The sequence below is a fragment of the Paramormyrops kingsleyae genome, chromosome 6, assembly GCF_048594095.1.
Source record: "Paramormyrops kingsleyae isolate MSU_618 chromosome 6, PKINGS_0.4, whole genome shotgun sequence".
Lineage (NCBI taxonomy): Eukaryota > Metazoa > Chordata > Actinopteri > Osteoglossiformes > Mormyridae > Paramormyrops > Paramormyrops kingsleyae.
Window position 1 is genome coordinate 39214333 of NC_132802.1, and position 21397 is coordinate 39235729.

A 21397-nucleotide genomic window follows, 5' to 3' on the forward strand; every position below is an offset into this window, starting at 1 on the left:
CAGTCTCCTTTGCTTGAGGCTGAACAGATTTAGCTCAAATAACCTTTCCTCGTATGACATTCCTCTAAGACCAGGAATCATTCTTGTGGCCCTACGCTGCACCTTTTCTAAGGCCGCTATGTCCTTTTTAAGATATGGTGACCAAACCTGTACACAATATTCTAGGTGAGGTCTCACCAAGGAATTGTATAATCTTAGCATTACCTCCCTTGACTTAAACTCCACACACCTGGAGATGTACCCCAACATCCTATTGGCCTTTTTTATTGCTTCCCCACACTGGCGAGAATGAGACATGGAAGCATCAACATACACACCAAGGTCTTTCTCATAATCAGCTACCTTTATTTCAGTAGGTCCCATAAAATACCTGTACTTTATATTTCTGCTCCCTACATGGAGTACCTTACATTTGTCTATGTTAAATTTCATCTGCCAGGTGTCAGCCCAGTCACTAATTAAATTAAGATCCCGCTGTAGCTGCTGAGCCGCTAGTTCAGTATCTGCTACACCACCCACCTTGGTGTCATCTGCAAATTTCACCAGTTTACTGTATATATTGGTGTCTATATCATTTATGTAAATTAGGAACAAAAGTGGTCCTAAAATTGAACCCTGCGGTACCCCACTATGAACGCAGGCCCACTGTGACATCGAGCCTCTTATAACTACTCGCTGCTTCCTATCCGTTAACCAGTTATCAATCCAAGTCGCTACAGTTCCTAAAATACCTGTCGCTTTGAGTTTAAGTGAGAGCCTCTTGTGGGGAACAACATCAAAAGCCTTTTGGAAATCTAAATAGATGACATCATAGGCCTTCTTATCATCAACTTCCTGAGTAGCTTCCTCAAAAAACTCCAACAGATTTGTTAAACAGGATCTACCTCTCCTAAATCCATGCTGGCTATCCCTCAAAATGTTATTTGAGTCCAGGTAATCTACCATTTTCTCTTTGATTATAGCCTCCATAACTTTACCAGTTATACAAGTTAGACTGATTGGCCTATAGTTTGACAAATTACTTCTATCCCCTTTTTTGAAAATGGGCGTTATGTTGGCATGCTTCCAATCAGAAGGTACCACACCTTCAGATAAGGATTTTTGAAACAGTAATGTTAAGGGTCGGCAAATAATATCCCTCATCTCTTTTAACACTATAGGTAAGATGCCATCAGGGCCCTGTGATTTATTTATTTTGAGCTTAGCTAGGCTTTGCAAAACATCAGCTTCAGTTATATATATATTAGTTATAGACGATGTTGAATTAGTAATAAGAACTGGTAAGTTACTAGTGTCCTCGACAGTGAATACCCGTGCAAAACTATCATTGAACTCATTTACTATGTCAATGTCGTTTTCAATTATAAGACCCTTACTATCCTGCAGATTAGTAATTTCAGCTTTTAGAGCTCTTTTAGAGTTAAAATACTGGAAGAAACTTTTAACGTCATCCTTAGCCTCCAATGCGATCTTCCTTTCGACATTCCTTTTAGCTCGTCTAATGTCATTTTTTAATTTTTTAATTCAGCCTGTAGATTTAGATACTCTTGCTTTATTATGTCATCATCAGTTATTTTCCATCTCTGGAACAAAGCCCTTTTCCTCCTTACTTTATACTTTATGTCCCTATTAAACCACCTAGGTTGCAATTTCCTAGATTTATTTTTGCTAGAAACAGGTATGAAGTCCTCTTGTACTTGCAATAACGTGCTTTTAAAAAATTCCCATGCCTCTTCAACAGTTTTGTTATTTAACTCCATCCAGTTCACGGTTTCTAGTTTTAATCTCATACAATTGAAGTTAGCCTTCCTAACATTATATATTTTTGATTTGGACTTTGCTCTTCGGGCACTAAACTTAACCTCAAATTTAACCATGTTATGATCGCTACTGTCAAGTGGTTCTAAAACATCTAATTTACCAATCCTGTCCTGGTTATTAGACAAAACAAGATCAAGAATGGCATCTCCCCTGGTAGGGGTGTTAACAAACTGAGTAAAAAAACAATCCTGTACTAATTCCACCATCTCAAGTTCATTTTCAGAAGAGCCAGCAACAATGTCCCACTGTATCCCCGGTAGATTAAAATCACCCATAACTACCACATCATTTTTATTGCTCATAATCCTAATATCACTGTATAACAATCTGCTTTCCTCAGCAGCTACATTGGGTGCTCTGTAACAAACACCGACAATTAGGCTATTTGAGTTTGTAGCATCTAATTTTACCCATATAGCTTCCGTACTTTTACTTATATCAGTAAGCTCCCTTGCCTGCAAGATTTCCTTTACATATACTGCAACACCACCTCCCTTCTTACCTATACGGTCTTTACGGAACAATGTGTAACCATCCATATTATATTCTTGTCCATCCTTATCACTCAACCACGTTTCAGTTATTGCTATAATATCATAAGAGTCCGATGAGATAAGAGCCTCTAAATCATGAATTTTATTCCTAATACTCCTGGCGTTTAAATACAGACAACAAAGGGTAGGCTTATTACAGTGCCTACTTATAATATGATTTTTTTGGGCTTTCCGTTTCCCCCCAGTTACATACTTAACTAACCTCCCTGCCCCCCCAGTCCCTAGTTTAAACATTCCTCAACTACTCTACAAATACGCCTTCCCAGTACACTGGTTCCCCTCCGGTTCAGATGCAACCCATCCGGCTTGAACAGGTCCCACCTGTTCCAGAAGGTCCTCCAGTGCCCCATAAACCTAAACCCTCTTTCCTACACCATCCTTTTAGCCACGCATTTAATCTCCTTATCTCAGCTAACTTCAGGTAGGAACCATGTTCTGTTGTTTTAATCATTTAAAACAATTACGAATACTTTATCAAAATAATATATTGTAAAGCCTTTAAATGTCATACATCAATTTCACAGACTCATCAGGCAGTAGGGAGTGCCATGGATGTGTTGGAGAAGACCTCTGGTAAAACCTATCCATCCAGGGAAAGGGTCCTGCAGGCTTATTTAAGCTTTGAAGCACTGTCAGACCTCGGTTACACATATGCTTGTGTATCGTGTGGTTATCATCCAGTATCTGTTGTGATGGACCTTCATGAGAAGGGCGTTTTTAGCATGCCTGGTAAGTGAACACATTTATTCATTTTCTTAGTCTTACATTGTTTCAAGCACCACATATCCAGCTATGACTGTTTGGAACATGCTTACTTAAGTCTTGCTTTCCTTAGTGAGCAGCATTGAGGAACCATCTCAGACTTTTGATGGAAAGGTAAGTGTTGAAAATTTCTGGGAGATGGTTTCCCTTGAAATGATCAGCCGTGGGTTGGTCCCAAGTAAGTACAGTCCGCACAATGTTCTAGGTGGGATGACAGTATTCTAGCATTTACTTTGTTTATCGTGGAATAATGTACTGTTATGTTAATAATATTTTCTAACATCATTTAAAGGCAACAAGTCAAACCCATTTGTCGTCCATCCCAGTTACCATAGTTGGGCTCCGTGGATTGGTCCTCACACAAGAGATAGGGATGTTGTACTCAACACTGAATACAAAGAAGTGTATTCTGCTTGTAGTGCAAAGGAGGAATCTGAGTTTAACCTCACAGAGGACCGACTGACTGATGAACTTCTTAAGCTCAAGGTACTGAACTTAAGTCAATTTTTGTCAGTTTTGTCAAAGATGTGTGTTTTTGAACCACGCCAGACCAACTATACTAATGTTCATTATAGATGGAAGCTGTGCGTGCTCTGTGCCGACAGTGTGGCATAGACCCCAAAGGCTCACGGATGGACCTGGTAACGAGACTTCAACAAGAAATGAAGAACAGAGCGAGTTATGATAAGGTGTTTTCACAGATCTGGGGAGCTTCTGGTAAGTTGTGTTCTATTACTGAGAGACCGTTTTTACAGACAGTTCTTAGTTTCATTACTTGGAATGGTTGCACTCTGATTTACAGTTTCCTTAAACAGGTGGATGGGCTGTGGTCACCTGTCCTTGTGCTGTGGTGTATGGTGTTAAGTTCAACATAAGGGCTGAGAGCCCCCGGGACTTTGCTGACCTTTTATTGTCGATGAAACATTTTCCAAACATTGTATTATATGATTTTGCGAGAGGGTTGGCAACACATACCAACCTAAGAGATCCAGAATCATTACCCTTCAAACCTCATGGGGGTAGGTTACTTGAGCCTACTGAAGATAACATCAGATGTGCCACTACTGGACAGATAAAAGTGAGCTTGCCATGGCTAGTCACCAAGAAGCCAGTTCCTGATGAAAATGGCCACCCTATAACTGGATCGTCTGAGCATTATGCTCTTTATGATAGATTTCATGAGGCAAACTCAAAAGATGCCAGGGATGTCTTGCGAAAGGTGGAACTGGTCCCAGAGTTACGTGGTTGGATCAACAGCCCGTGTGCTGAACAGCTCTTTGCTGGAATGAGGAAAAACAATCATTTTCTCAACATGATGACTCCCTCATCGCATGTCTTTTTGATGCGAAATATTTTGTGTCACTACAACAATGCTAGAAATTCAAGAACCATAGAAAGCATGAAGAAGAGATTGGGCAAAGGAGTGGACATACAGTTAAATTCCAATGGTCAGACAGTTTTGGGTATGTATTCCACCCTCATTCTAAATTATTAGTGGTAATGTCATGTTTATGTCATGTTTATGTAATTTTGCTGTCCGGTGCCGTGAAGTTATATTTGTCTTTTAATTGTAGGTGATTCCTCATGTTTATTTTGCAATTTGAAAGATCATAAAGCTATAACTTACAAATCTGTCAGAAATGCTAGACAGCATAGCGTTGATGAGAAATGCATGCAGTACAACCGATTTAACTCATTCTAAATCATTTGGTTTAAAATGTGCTTTTTTGCAGCACCAGCTGAAGCACCAGCCGAACAAGCACAAACAACAACAGCAGCACCAGCTCATGGTATGACAACTGCAGCATCCCCTGGTATGAAGACAATATATATTTTTTGAGGGCCTGGTTGTACAACTTAATAAAAACCTTAACACATCCATGTTTTTTAGAATATGTATACTTATGTATGTTTGCAGTGGGTACTTGATCTGCAGCTAAATGTATACCAACCTTCAGCCACCCTAAGAAAGTGTTATATGCTTCATAAGATGGCTCAGTATCACAGAAATGTGGTGAAACACTTATTTGGTTAATATTTTCATGCATGGTCTGATATGTATGACAGGAGATCTACCAGTGTGCAGTGATGACTGCTGGGGACTACCACATCTGGAGCACACAAGTGCCCGATCGGAAATCAGAGACTCAGAGGTGCATGTTTTATGTTTTGTTCCTCCGTATTTGTTTGTTTGTTTATATATTGATTGACTCATTTGATTGATTGCCGCATGGGCTCTCTTAGTCGCAAATTTGGAAACCATTTAACAATTGGCAACCATTTCATGTAATACAGTTGTCATTGTTTATGGGTGTTATAACTTTTAACATCTAATGTATCGGTTATTATATTATTTATAACTTGGAAACAAACTATTCATTAATCAGTAATACAATTCCTTTTGTGTCATACTTTTTAAATATTTTCTGTGATGCCTCGTAGTGCATGGCATATAAGTGAAGTGATTAGTTGTCATTGACACACCACAGCACACAGTGCACAACAACAAAATGTGTACTCTGCATTTAACCTATATGACACCATGACATTGCAGAGGAGAGCAGTGCTTGGGGGTGGTACCTTGCTCAGGGTACTTCAGTGGCACCTTTCGATTACAAGTGCACTTCCCTATCCATTAGGCCACCACTGACCCTATTACAAACAGCAGCATAATTTAATGGAGTCAGATTAATTGGTCTTAGTGATCTGATCTGAAGGTGGGGATTAGGGTTGTAACGGTATGAGATTTTCACGGTATGATAATCGTCTCAGAAAATATCACGGTTTCGTGGTATACGGTATTAAACTATCATTATTATTAGTATAATCATCAGCTACAATGACCCTTAAATGAATAAAAAGAGATATGGTTTTTGGATGAACATGGTTTATTGTAACAAACTTTTTTTTAATGAAAATAAAAAAAACTTATGGAAGTATGAGTCTAACTTTTGGGGGAAAAATAAATAAAATAAAGCTGCGCATCTCCCATTTGAACAAAATAAGGAATAAGTTATTTCTCTTTATATTAGACAAGAATAAATCAAACTGTCCTTCCTCTTTAACAGCATATATGGGAGAGCAATATGTGCAGGGTCATGTTTGTTAATATTTTCCTGAGATTATCATAGCAGCATGCATTTCTTTGCTTTTTTTCAGGTCAGATTATGATGAAGAAATGTAAGCATGTTGAGATTTTCAGGGCTCAATCTTGACCGCTGAGGTGAGAGAATGTGTCCACTTGTACTAAACACCTATGAGTTTTCAGTTAGTGTATTTGATGATTATTCTTTTAAATAAAATTATAAAATGATCATTAAGTGTTCTCTTGAGAGTAGCTCTGGATATGTTCATGTGTTCACGTCTTCACATAGTGAATGAGACAGCAGACGCTTTAAAAACCATGACCATCATGCAGTGGCGGTTTTAGGCATGGGCGAACGGGGCAGCCGCCCGGGGCGGCACTTTTTCATGTCACGTGGGGGGCGGCACACGAACTTGGAGGAAAACAAAAATAATCTAAATAAAGCGTTTTTCTAGAGGATGGGCGAGCGGAGACGATAAGGGATGAAGTTGGGAGGGCGCCGGGAGGGATTCTATGGGGGGCGGCACACGAACCTGGAGGACAAAATAATCATCTGTGCCGCTGTGTGTGTGTGTGTGTGTGTGTGTGGGGGGGGGGGGTAGTTGGTTAATGAGCAAGCGGCAGTCTTTTTGCGCTGTATATTCACAGACGCACATCGCGATTTAATTTGCTGCACAGCTATATTTTGATTTATTCATCCATCTATCTATCAAATCGGACATTTTACGTGGCATCTGAATTATACTGTAATTGACTCCAATTACATGACTGGATTCCGGGATTCCCTCTGCATCACAGAAATAATACGGCTTTAAGTTATAAATGGAACTTACCTTTATCTTCACGGAGGGATGGTGTTCGCGAATATGGGAGAACATGTTCGACGTATTTCCTCCTTTTGCGGCCACTGTTCGTCCACATTTCTTGCAAACTGGATATCCACCCCACGATCATTTTTCGGATACCCAAAATATTCCCATACTGCAGATTTTAATTTTTTTTTCGGCGGGAAATAGAGATTAGAATTTGCAGCCACTATCGGACATTTTCGCCGCTGTGCATTTATGGGTGGAGTCTAAGCAGTAAAGCGGAAAGAAGTTGCATATACACAGCAGCGCAGGTGAGATCTGGTTTCTTTTTTTTTTTTCCAAACCGCGGATAGGCAAATGTGCATGATATGATAATCGTACATGTCAATATCACAATAAACCGCCATACCGGTATACCGTTACAACCCTAGTGGGGATTGATACACCTTACAAAGTTGATGCTGTAATATTTATCACTCTGATGCATTGTTCTGACCCATATGCATATAAGCCTTTCAGTCTGACAAGCTGGTAGTATCATGACTGCCTTTTTCCAGGTCTGGTGCCCAACGTGATCAAATTGTTTTACACCTGTGCCCTCAGGTGGAGTCAACTCTATGTGATACCATTACAATATGTCATAGTTTTACAATAGTTGTGACAATATAATTTCTTTTAGGAAAATTCAATGTGTTGAAAGCACAGATGGTAGAGGAGGAGGAATGGGTTCCATCTCCATTGAACAGGTATTTATGTAGCTGATCTTACAGCTGAACCTGCTGTTTTTCTCTTTTTTTCTCTGTGCTTACTGTGCTGTACCCTACAAAAATGTGAAAACAATGAGCTTCATTTTAAGCAGTTGGAGTTGGAATGTAGAAGTCATGCTATTTTTGTCTGTTTTTGTTATATTACAGAACTATTGTAAAATAATATTTGCGTGCTTGTATGATTTCTTTCACAGATCCCCCTCGACGTCCTGGAGGATATCCTTTTAGAAGTAGTCCTGTTCGAGGGTGACAAAGCTTTTTTAAAGCTGTCACTTGTTTGTCACCTTTTTTTGGGACTTAGTCGGAAGGGAAACATTCCGTGCCCGAGCGCATTTTCAGTGGCTTGACAGTAGGTATAAAACATATTATGATATTTGAATACCCTTTGAGTTAGGATGTTTGTATTCCCATTAACAAGGGATTTTACTCTAATGAATCATTCTTAAATTTGAAACCTACAGGTGTAGTCCCATGGAAACTGTACAGTGCGGCCTATCAAGCACAATTCCGACGATTGTATCGCCTGGAATGCTGCCAGCACTGTCTAGAGACTTATAAGAACAGCTTACCAGGTATGCATACTGTGTAAGAATGTTGACAATTGTTGCTGAAGTCAGTGGTTGCAAAAAGAAAGTCACCAGAACAATTTATTGTGTGTCAGGTCCTGAATATTTTCTTGAAAGTATGCAATGAAAAACATTGTTGCTCTGTTTTGATACTAAGTATGCTTGCTTATTATTTATTGTCCCATAGGCTACATTGGGCGTGGAAGACGAGGGGAACTTCACACAGCCTGGGTTCTGCAGCGAGTTCTGCAAACACCTTACGGAAGACTTGGGTGTGTGAATGGGTGGGTGGGTCAGTGAGTGAGTGAGTGAATGGGTGGGTATGTAAGGAAAATAGCAAATTGGATGACTTTGGAATAAAAAAATAACAGCTACTATGCCTCTGTTTCCTTGTCTACACACAGACTACACACATGACCGAACCACATTTTAAGTTTTATCAGCTTTTCATTAAAAAGCACAGTGGCACCCAATTGTGATGAGTTACTGTATGTGGAAATGAGTGGCACCTCTGTATCATTTGTGAATAATTTGTCATCTCATATCGACATTAAATCATAAGTTTATTTAATTTTAATGTTGGCACAGAAATAAGTTACAGTGCCTTTGGAAATGCAATAAAATGCTCATTTGGAAAACGTTTAACTATCCTTTGTAATTGAGTAAAATTATGATAACTGAATACTTTTATAAGGCACTGTATACTTGATTGCAATGGGTTTTATTACTTTCCGGCTATATTAATACACCAATCAATATGTTAACCAATCATCACAGACAAGCATTACATCGATATCGGATTGAAACTATATTATGGCCATCCTACAGCTACATAAACAAGGGTAAATAGTCCTACTTTCACTGTCCTGGAGAGAGAGAGCGAGAGAGACAGAGATGTAAACATGTAAGCAGCAGCAGAATAAAATAGAAATATGATTTCAGAATGTTTTACTTACTGTATGCAAATGTCATTTTCGAGAAATGTTTGGCTCGCATTATCACCAAATTGATGACAATATCACCATTTACTACAAAACTTTGAACTCAATAATTAACAAAATAATATATAAGAAATAAATTGAGAAACTAAATTTCCTGTTACAGACAATTTATCTTAAAATAGTTTGATGTTCAGAATGCTCCTCACTCCACTTCACGCAACTTTAAAACACGCAAGGACCATGTTAGGCCAAAAGCTGAACAATGTTTGTGGGCAACACTCTTGATTTCCCCAGGAGATCTAGACATAGCATATATGCTCACCTAAAGGATTATTAGGAACACCTGTTCAATTTCTCATTAATGCAATTATCTAATCAACCAATCACATGGCAGTTGCTTCAATGCATTTAGGGGTGTGGTCCTGGTCAAGACAATCTCCTGAACTCCAAACTGAATGTCAGAATGGGAAAGAAAGGTGATTTAAGCAATTTTGAGCGTGGCATAGTTGTTGGTGCCAGACGGGCCGGTCTGAGTATTTCACAATCTGCTCAGTTACTGGGATTTTCACACACAACCATTTCTAGGGTTTACAAAGAATGGTGTGCAAAGGGAAAAACATCCAGTATGCGGCAGTCCCGTTGGGCGAAAATGCCTTGTTGATGCTAGAGGTCAGAGGAGAATGGTCCGACTGATTCAAGCTGATAGAAGAGCAACTTTGGCTGAAATAACCACTCGTTACAACCGAGGTATGCAGCAAAGCATTTGTGAAACCACAACACGCACAACCTTGAGGCGGATGGGCTACAACAGCAGAAGACCCCACCGGGTACCACTCATCTCCACTACAAATAGGAAAAAGAGGCTACAATTTGCACGAGCTCACCAAAATTGGACAGTCGAAGACTGGAAAAATGTTGCCTGGTCTGATGAGTCTCGATTTCTGTTGAGACATTCAAATGGTAGAGTCAGAATTTGGCGTAAACAGAATGAGAACATGGATCCATCATGCCTTGTTACCACTGTGCAGGCTGCTGGTGGTGGTGTAATGGTGTGGGGGATGTTTTCTTGGCACACTTTAGGCCCCTTAGTGCCAATTGGGCATCGTTTAAATGCCACGGCCTACCTGAGCATTGTTTCTGACCATGTCCATCCCTTTATGACCACCATGTACCCATCCTCTGATGGCTACTTCCAGCAGGATAATGCACCATGTCACAAAGCTCGAATCATTTCAAATTGATTTCTTGAACATGACAGTGAGTTCACTGTACTACAATGGCCCCAACAGTCACCAGATCTCAACCCAATAGAGCATCTTTGGGATGTGTTGGAACGGGAGCTTCGTGCCCTGGATGTGCATCCCACAAATCTCCATCAACTGCAAGATGCTATCCTATCAATATGGGCCAACATTTCTAAAGAATGCTTTCAGCACCTTGTTGAATCAATGCCACGTAGAATTAAGGCAGTTCTGAAGGCGAAAGGGGGTCAAACACCATATTAGTATGGTGTTCCTAATAATCCTTTAGGTGAGTGTATGTGTGTATGTGCACAATGAATGAATGGAATAAGCTGCTACAGTTACATTGAACCATGTGCTTGTGCTCATGTGCACAAGCACACACACACACACACACACGCCGATGGGCTTTAAAGTTTAACTTTAGGTTTGTGAAAGCAGACATAATTATTTCTGTCAGGACCTCGATGTGTATCCAAGCCCCAAAAACACACTAACTCAGGCGTTCACGCAACTTATCGCGAAAAACCAGACAGAAATAGACTTGAAAATTTTAAAGAAAAGACATTAGCGGTTTTTGTTAATGTTTAAAGGTATAAAAAAAAACCTTTGCTGCCTTTCTTAAATGGCTAGAAAACATTGCCTCAACACTATTAAACACGGAATCCGCTGTTTGTAAACGGTCCGCATTTTACCCTCACCGCTAAAATAGTTGTGCTTGTTTCACACTTTCTCTTGTTTCGCTTGGGTATGCCTCTACTTAAATATTGTGTCTCTAGTTAAAAGTTTGGGACCTGTGTCTCATTCACATAGGCTTTCACATATGCAAATTGCCACCCCTCTTCTGGGCTAATGCCGTACGCTCATTTTGACAACGAATTGCCAGCGTTATTCGTTGATTTTTTTTGTCTAAAATGTTTATTATTCACATTGGTAGAAAAGTGCTTCAATACTTTAAAAAAAGGTCATGGTTTATTTGAAATAACTGGGCACTCCGTTTGTTGCTGCCATATTTTGAAATGGGTTGTCTAAGGAATCCTTATTCTTTGTTTGATGCCCCGGTTTCGGGTAAACATCCGCGACGGTTTATGACTACACCACATGGCCAAAGTGGCCTGCGAACGGACGATCACCCTGATAACAAAATACAACTAAATACATCTTTGTCAGGATGTGGGGGGGGGGGGGGGAGGTCTATGACATTCGGGCTAAATGGGGGCAATAGCTTGGGGAGCCAGCCTATCTCAAAGCCTGTGGCCTGTTTGATTCTACCCCATGTTTCCTCCGTGTATGTCCGCTGTGATATGCTTAACAGACACGTTTGATGGCATTATTCTAACATAGCATGTTGCTAAATACCGCTCACTAGTTCCTACAGCTATTAAATGTATTTAAATGAAATCGGGGCATCTTGTTTAGAATAAAACTAAGAAAATACAGGAGATCGATCTTTCGCGTGTGTTGCTGCCGCCGCCATTTTGAAAGGCGCGTCTGCGTCACTGCGCATGCGCAAGCTTCGCATCCCATAAGGCAGTTATTTCGCCCGCATTGTTCAAACGGGTGGCACGCGCCTGGCCCTGCTCCTTGGATAATGGCAGCCTAGATCACGCTAGCTTTGTGCTACGCTGACGGGACCCAGAGCCGCTATGGATGGATCTTCGCCTTTGGTGAAGTGTTTTTTTTTCTCTTTGACATTGAAATAAAACTGTTAAACTGATTACGGCTTTTTCTCATTTTTAAAAACTTGGGCTAAAGTAGTTGTGCTTGTTTCACACTTTCTCTTGTTTCGCTTGGGTATGCCTCTACTTAAATATTGTGTCTCTAGTTAAAAGTTTTGGACCTGTGTCTCATTCACATAGGCTTTCACATATGCAAATTGCCACCCCTCTTCTGGGCTAATGCCGTACGCTCATTTTGACAACGAATTACCAGCGTTATTCGTTGATTTTTTTTGTCTAAAATGTTTATTATTCACATTGGTAGAAAAGTGCTTCAATACTTTAAAAAAAAGGTCATGGTTTATTTGAAATAACTGGGCACTCCGTTTGTTGCTGCCATATTTTGAAATGGGTTGTCTAAGGAATCCTTATTCTTTGTTTGATGCCCCGGTTTCGGGTAAACATCCGCGACGGTTTATGACTACACCACATGGCCAAAGTGGCCTGCGAACGGACGATCACCCTGATAACAAAATACAACTAAATACATCTTTGTCAGGATGTGGGGGGGGGGGGAGAGGTCTATGACATTCGGGCTAAATGGGGGCAATAGCTTGGGGAGCCAGCCTATCTCAAAGCCTGTGGCCTGTTTGATTCTACCCCATGTTTCCTCCGTGTATGTCCGCTGTGATATGCTTAACAGACACGTTTGATGGCATTATTCTAACATAGCATGTTGCTAAATACCGCTCACTAGTTCCTACAGCTATTAAATGTATTTAAATGAAATCGGGGCATCTTGTTTAGAATAAAACTAAGAAAATACAGGAGATCGATCTTTCGCGTGTGTTGCTGCCGCCGCCATTTTGAAAGGCGCGTCTGCGTCACTGCGCATGCGCAAGCTTCGCATCCCATAAGGCAGTTATTTCGCCCGCATTGTTCAAACGGGTGGCACGCGCCTGGCCCTGCTCCTTGGATAATGGCAGCCTAGATCACGCTAGCTTTGTGCTACGCTGACGGGACCCAGAGCCGCTATGGATGGATCTTCGCCTTTGGTGAAGTGTTTTTTTTTCTCTTTGACATTGAAATAAAACTGTTAAACTGATTACGGCTTTTTCTCATTTTTAAAAACTTGGGCTAAAGTAGTTGTGCTTGTTTCACACTTTCTCTTGTTTCGCTTGGGTATGCCTCTACTTAAATATTGTGTCTCTAGTTAAAAGTTTTGGACCTGTGTCTCATTCACATAGGCTTTCACATATGCAAATTGCCACCCCTCTTCTGGGCTAATGCCGTACGCTCATTTTGACAACGAATTACCAGCGTTATTCGTTGATTTTTTTTGTCTAAAATGTTTATTATTCACATTGGTAGAAAAGTGCTTCAATACTTTAAAAAAAAGGTCATGGTTTATTTGAAATAACTGGGCACTCCGTTTGTTGCTGCCATATTTTGAAATGGGTTGTCTAAGGAATCCTTATTCTTTGTTTGATGCCCCGGTTTCGGGTAAACATCCGCGACGGTTTATGACTACACCACATGGCCAAAGTGGCCTGCGAACGGACGATCACCCTGATAACAAAATACAACTAAATACATCTTTGTCAGGATGTGGGGGGGGGGAGAGGTCTATGACATTCGGGCTAAATGGGGGCAATAGCTTGGGGAGCCAGCCTATCTCAAAGCCTGTGGCCTGTTTGATTCTACCCCATGTTTCCTCCGTGTATGTCCGCTGTGATATGCTTAACAGACACGTTTGATGGCATTATTCTAACATAGCATGTTGCTAAATACCGCTCACTAGTTCCTACAGCTATTAAATGTATTTAAATGAAATCGGGGCATCTTGTTTAGAATAAAACTAAGAAAATACAGGAGATCGATCTTTCGCGTGTGTTGCTGCCGCCGCCATTTTGAAAGGCGCGTCTGCGTCACTGCGCATGCGCAAGCTTCGCATCCCATAAGGCAGTTATTTCGCCCGCATTGTTCAAACGGGTGGCACGCGCCTGGCCCTGCTCCTTGGATAATGGCAGCCTAGATCACGCTAGCTTTGTGCTACGCTGACGGGACCCAGAGCCGCTATGGATGGATCTTCGCCTTTGGTGAAGTGTTTTTTTTTCTCTTTGACATTGAAATAAAACTGTTAAACTGATTACGGCTTTTTCTCATTTTTAAAAACTTGGGCTAAAGTAGTTGTGCTTGTTTCACACTTTCTCTTGTTTCGCTTGGGTATGCCTCTACTTAAATATTGTGTCTCTAGTTAAAATTTCCGGACTTGAAATGCCCTTAGATTCAGAACATGAGAAGGGTAACACATTGAATAGACTAAAATGAAATTTGAATAAATAAATCATGTATATATGTTTTGTTTTAGGGCGTAACACTAGAAAACGCAGACGGTACGTTTTGCTGCTAGGTTGTTTCTCTTTTGTTTCAGGGACCGCAGGTCTGGGCCTTATGTCCTAAAAATTATATGACAATATTGCAAAATATTTATCACAAATGCATATGTAGAAAACAGACTACGACAGGTGCTTTTGAGTTTTTCTGATTATGATGACCGAATTGTTTTATTAAGAGTTATGGAGTATGTGACCGATATATTATTAAATTACACCAACAACCTCAATGGTATTTATGTAAAAATAGTATATTATGATTGTTAATTATGCAGATGTTTAGGCTATATTATGATGCTCAGGATACTCAAGTTAATGCTGATGATATGAATGCTCTATAAGATATTTTATCGATATCACAGCCTGATAACCTTACAAGCTGCATTACTTCTGCATGCATGTTATGTTGTTAGAATGAGCGTGCACCTCAGAGTAACAGTAAGTTTACACAATGTTTTATTGTTTATGTTTTAAAGCATCCAACGCATTTACAGGCCAGTCCTGATGCAACAAGGTTTTGCCTAGACGGTGTGTTCAGATGCCCATGCTGCACTTATGCAACTGACCAACAATTCAAATTTACAACACACATTCAGAGCCACGTGAGACATGCAGTACAGCATAGAGGTAATTCCTAATGATGTTTATTGGTCTATTGATTTTGGTGGTTTTAAAACATACACATGCTTAAATGTAGAATGCACTTCTTACAATCAAGATAGACAAAATGATGTGGAGTTCCTTAGTGGGAGTCCCTGAAGTCATGTGAATATTGGTAAGCTAATTTACCTATGTTTGTGTTTTGTTTGACACTGTAACTTTCTGATCAGCTACTCCTGACCTCACTCCCCCAGTCCCGTTCTGTGTATACCTTTCTTTTCTGTTGATAGCTTTGGTCTTCATGTTGCCGTCTTGCAGGTTTCTTCATCAGCAAATGCAACAATTATTGCAGACCCACAGGACACTTTCATTGTCTTTATTGCAGCCAAACAATAATACGCAAAGACCAGTTTAAACATCATGTATCCCAATGCATCAGTGAAACCAAGCCAACCACAACGGAAGCGCATCAGTCACCTCCCGCCTCTCCTGCTCCCTCCTTTACTGCTTCTGAAGCTGCATGTCCCCCTCCCCCAGTCCCCATCCTCCACCCCTCACTTTCTTCATGTTCCTCTGATCCTGGCTCCTCAGCAGCACCAGCACTACCACCCTCTCACCCAAAGAAAGCAGAAAACAGTGAAGTGTACTAGCTGTGGCCTAATCCTTAATAGACGGAACCTACGGATACATCTTCGAAGACGTCACACTCCCATCAAAATGGACATTACGGCACAGAACCACCTCAGTGCTCAGTGTGTTGATTACACAAATGGAGTGTTTGCAGTAGCAAAGTCTTTTATAGCACCCAGCACACCAGTACGTGTCATTAAAAGGACATGGGGTCCTGAACAAAAAACAATGTGTGAGCTGGATATCTGCAGAATTAATGCAGAGTTTGCAGAGAGGTCAAACCTTCGTCCATTTGAGTGCCACCACATTCAGTCCCTCGTGTACTGCCCTCCAGCCAGAATGGACACTCCATCACTTACAGAGGATGTTTTGCAGGTGATGGTACATGACAAGTGGTTTGGGGAAGACAAAAAGGAAAGGTGTTTGGTACGTCAGAGAGAAGCAAATGATGCAGGAGTCCCGTTGTCCTGTCTGGTGACTGTGTGTGGACCCCCCTACAAAAAGCACATTTCTGTATACGAGTCAACTATCTCCTATTACAGCCGGCTTGGCAGAGTGGTGGTAAGGTACAATTCTAAAATCATTTCATGGCATTGTCCTTGCGCGAACCCAAGGCAGTCATGCATACCTAAATATGTTGCCAAGTGGCATTTATTTGAAACAGACCAGGCACTCTTCAGAAAAACCAGAAGTGTGGAGGAGAACATCACAGAACATTTTCCAATTGACATGGAAAGTTTTGACCTAGAAGAAGGAGCTCCATACTCACCTGAAGGCAAAAATCTGTCGCGGATGGTTCAATACATTTTTCATAAGAAGAAACTGCCTGCGATTTTCCCCTCAGACGTGGTCAAGACCATTCATTTCCCTGTGCACTTCATACCATCAGAAACCTTTTGCTCAGAATGTTTAGAGCCCACTCCTCTAAGCGAACCTGTGCTGATTACATCTAAGGCTAAAATCCTAACAATCACTGATGTCATAGAAGGTATGTTCTCTCTTTATTTAAATATTTATTATCGATATTTTAACATTTCATTACTCACTACATGTACTGTAAATGTCAGTGTAGCCATGACTTCCACTATCAGCAGCTTAGCCTCCTTCCCAGCAATTCACACTTGTATGCTTACTGAGATAATTTCATACACTGGCTTTTAGTACTGTGCAAAGTATAGAGACATGTCACAGTGTAAAATGGTGAAAGATAAATGTGTAACATTTACTGGTGCTTGTGTCCATTAGGAATTTCAGTGTACAGAAAATGGTGCTACAGGTGTGGTATGGCATATCGATACCAGGAGTGGACTGATGGTGTCCACAATTTCGATGACCACACACTTCTGTCCATATACATGTGCCATTTTCTACGCAATACACTTCAGGTAGGAACCATGTTCTGTTGTTTTAATCATTTAAAACAATTACGAATACTTTATCAAAATAATATATTGTAAAGCCTTTAAATGTCATACATCAATTTCACAGACTCATCAGGCAGTAGGGAGTGCCATGGATGTGTTGGAGAAGACCTCTGGTAAAACCTATCCATCCAGGGAAAGGGTCCTGCAGGCTTATTTAAGCTTTGAAGCACTGTCAGACCTCGGTTACACATATGCTTGTGTATCGTGTGGTTATCATCCAGTATCTGTTGTGATGGACCTTCATGAGAAGGGCGTTTTTAGCATGCCTGGTAAGTGAACACATTTATTCATTTTCTTAGTCTTACATTGTTTCAAGCACCACATATCCAGCTATGACTGTTTGGAACATGCTTACTTAAGTCTTGCTTTCCTTAGTGAGCAGCATTGAGGAACCATCTCAGACTTTTGATGGAAAGGTAAGTGTTGAAAATTTCTGGGAGATGGTTTCCCTTGAAATGATCAGCCGTGGGTTGGTCCCAAGTAAGTACAGTCCGCACAATGTTCTAGGTGGGATGACAGTATTCTAGCATTTACTTTGTTTATCGTGGAATAATGTACTGTTATGTTAATAATATTTTCTAACATCATTTAAAGGCAACAAGTCAAACCCATTTGTCGTCCATCCCAGTTACCATAGTTGGGCTCCGTGGATTGGTCCTCACACAAGAGATAGGGATGTTGTACTCAACACTGAATACAAAGAAGTGTATTCTGCTTGTAGTGCAAAGGAGGAATCTGAGTTTAACCTCACAGAGGACCGACTGACTGATGAACTTCTTAAGCTCAAGGTACTGAACTTAAGTCAATTTTTGTCAGTTTTGTCAAAGATGTGTGTTTTTGAACCACGCCAGACCAACTATACTAATGTTCATTATAGATGGAAGCTGTGCGTGCTCTGTGCCGACAGTGTGGCATAGACCCCAAAGGCTCACGGATGGACCTGGTAACGAGACTTCAACAAGAAATGAAGAACAGAGCGAGTTATGATAAGGTGTTTTCACAGATCTGGGGAGCTTCTGGTAAGTTGTGTTCTATTACTGAGAGACCGTTTTTACAGACAGTTCTTAGTTTCATTACTTGGAATGGTTGCACTCTGATTTACAGTTTCCTTAAACAGGTGGATGGGCTGTGGTCACCTGTCCTTGTGCTGTGGTGTATGGTGTTAAGTTCAACATAAGGGCTGAGAGCCCCCGGGACTTTGCTGACCTTTTATTGTCGATGAAACATTTTCCAAACATTGTATTATATGATTTTGCGAGAGGGTTGGCAACACATACCAACCTAAGAGATCCAGAATCATTACCCTTCAAACCTCATGGGGGTAGGTTACTTGAGCCTACTGAAGATAACATCAGATGTGCCACTACTGGACAGATAAAAGTGAGCTTGCCATGGCTAGTCACCAAGAAGCCAGTTCCTGATGAAAATGGCCACCCTATAACTGGATCGTCTGAGCATTATGCTCTTTATGATAGATTTCATGAGGCAAACTCAAAAGATGCCAGGGATGTCTTGCGAAAGGTGGAACTGGTCCCAGAGTTACGTGGTTGGATCAACAGCCCGTGTGCTGAACAGCTCTTTGCTGGAATGAGGAAAAACAATCATTTTCTCAACATGATGACTCCCTCATCGCATGTCTTTTTGATGCGAAATATTTTGTGTCACTACAACAATGCTAGAAATTCAAGAACCATAGAAAGCATGAAGAAGAGATTGGGCAAAGGAGTGGACATACAGTTAAATTCCAATGGTCAGACAGTTTTGGGTATGTATTCCACCCTCATTCTAAATTATTAGTGGTAATGTCATGTTTATGTCATGTTTATGTAATTTTGCTGTCCGGTGCCGTGAAGTTATATTTGTCTTTTAATTGTAGGTGATTCCTCATGTTTATTTTGCAATTTGAAAGATCATAAAGCTATAACTTACAAATCTGTCAGAAATGCTAGACAGCATAGCGTTGATGAGAAATGCATGCAGTACAACCGATTTAACTCATTCTAAATCATTTGGTTTAAAATGTGCTTTTTTGCAGCACCAGCTGAAGCACCAGCCGAACAAGCACAAACAACAACAGCAGCACCAGCTCATGGTATGACAACTGCAGCATCCCCTGGTATGAAGACAATATATATTTTTTGAGGGCCTGGTTGTACAACTTAATAAAAACCTTAACACATCCATGTTTTTTAGAATATGTATACTTATGTATGTTTGCAGTGGGTACTTGATCTGCAGCTAAATGTATACCAACCTTCAGCCACCCTAAGAAAGTGTTATATGCTTCATAAGATGGCTCAGTATCACAGAAATGTGGTGAAACACTTATTTGGTTAATATTTTCATGCATGGTCTGATATGTATGACAGGAGATCTACCAGTGTGCAGTGATGACTGCTGGGGACTACCACATCTGGAGCACACAAGTGCCCGATCGGAAATCAGAGACTCAGAGGTGCATGTTTTATGTTTTGTTCCTCCGTATTTGTTTGTTTGTTTATATATTGATTGACTCATTTGATTGATTGCCGCATGGGCTCTCTTAGTCGCAAATTTGGAAACCATTTAACAATTGGCAACCATTTCATGTAATACAGTTGTCATTGTTTATGGGTGTTATAACTTTTAACATCTAATGTATCGGTTATTATATTATTTATAACTTGGAAACAAACTATTCATTAATCAGTAATACAATTCCTTTTGTGTCATACTTTTTAAATATTTTCTGTGATGCCTCGTAGTGCATGGCATATAAGTGAAGTGATTAGTTGTCATTGACACACCACAGCACACAGTGCACAACAACAAAATGTGTACTCTGCATTTAACCTATATGACACCATGACATTGCAGAGGAGAGCAGTGCTTGGGGGTGGTACCTTGCTCAGGGTACTTCAGTGGCACCTTTCGATTACAAGTGCACTTCCCTATCCATTAGGCCACCACTGACCCTATTACAAACAGCAGCATAATTTAATGGAGTCAGATTAATTGGTCTTAGTGATCTGATCTGAAGGTGGGGATTAGGGTTGTAACGGTATGAGATTTTCACGGTATGATAATCGTCTCAGAAAATATCACGGTTTCGTGGTATACGGTATTAAACTATCATTATTATTAGTATAATCATCAGCTACAATGACCCTTAAATGAATAAAAAGAGATATGGTTTTTGGATGAACATGGTTTATTGTAACAAACTTTTTTTTAATGAAAATAAAAAAAACTTATGGAAGTATGAGTCTAACTTTTGGGGGAAAAATAAATAAAATAAAGCTGCGCATCTCCCATTTGAACAAAATAAGGAATAAGTTATTTCTCTTTATATTAGACAAGAATAAATCAAACTGTCCTTCCTCTTTAACAGCATATATGGGAGAGCAATATGTGCAGGGTCATGTTTGTTAATATTTTCCTGAGATTATCATAGCAGCATGCATTTCTTTGCTTTTTTTCAGGTCAGATTATGATGAAGAAATGTAAGCATGTTGAGATTTTCAGGGCTCAATCTTGACCGCTGAGGTGAGAGAATGTGTCCACTTGTACTAAACACCTATGAGTTTTCAGTTAGTGTATTTGATGATTATTCTTTTAAATAAAATTATAAAATGATCATTAAGTGTTCTCTTGAGAGTAGCTCTGGATATGTTCATGTGTTCACGTCTTCACATAGTGAATGAGACAGCAGACGCTTTAAAAACCATGACCATCATGCAGTGGCGGTTTTAGGCATGGGCGAACGGGGCAGCCGCCCGGGGCGGCACTTTTTCATGTCACGTGGGGGGCGGCACACGAACTTGGAGGAAAACAAAAATAATCTAAATAAAGCGTTTTTCTAGAGGATGGGCGAGCGGAGACGATAAGGGATGAAGTTGGGAGGGCGCCGGGAGGGATTCTATGGGGGGCGGCACACGAACCTGGAGGACAAAATAATCATCTGTGCCGCTGTGTGTGTGTGTGTGTGTGTGGGGGGGGGGGGGTAGTTGGTTAATGAGCAAGCGGCAGCCTTTTTGCGCTGTATATTCACAGACGCACATCGCGATTTAATTTGCTGCACAGCTATATTTTGATTTATTCATCCATCTATCTATCAAATCGGACATTTTACGTGGCATCTGAATTATACTGTAATTGACTCCA

The 21397-nt window shown here is 40.5% G+C and overlaps 2 long non-coding RNA genes across 2 annotated transcripts; both read left to right on the forward strand.

Annotated features, from left to right (window-relative positions):
* The first annotated feature begins 4870 nt into the window (after positions 1–4870).
* LOC140591807 (uncharacterized) lies at positions 4871–6698 on the forward strand. The gene is made up of 3 exons (XR_011992108.1): positions 4871–4951; positions 5205–5290; positions 6297–6698. It is a non-coding gene; the product is annotated as an uncharacterized lncRNA (long non-coding RNA).
* A 12591-nt stretch (positions 6699–19289) lies between these two features.
* LOC140591808 (uncharacterized) lies at positions 19290–21117 on the forward strand. Its single transcript, XR_011992109.1, has 3 exons — positions 19290–19370; positions 19624–19709; positions 20716–21117. It is a non-coding gene; the product is annotated as an uncharacterized lncRNA (long non-coding RNA).
* Positions 21118–21397: the final 280 nt, after the last annotated feature.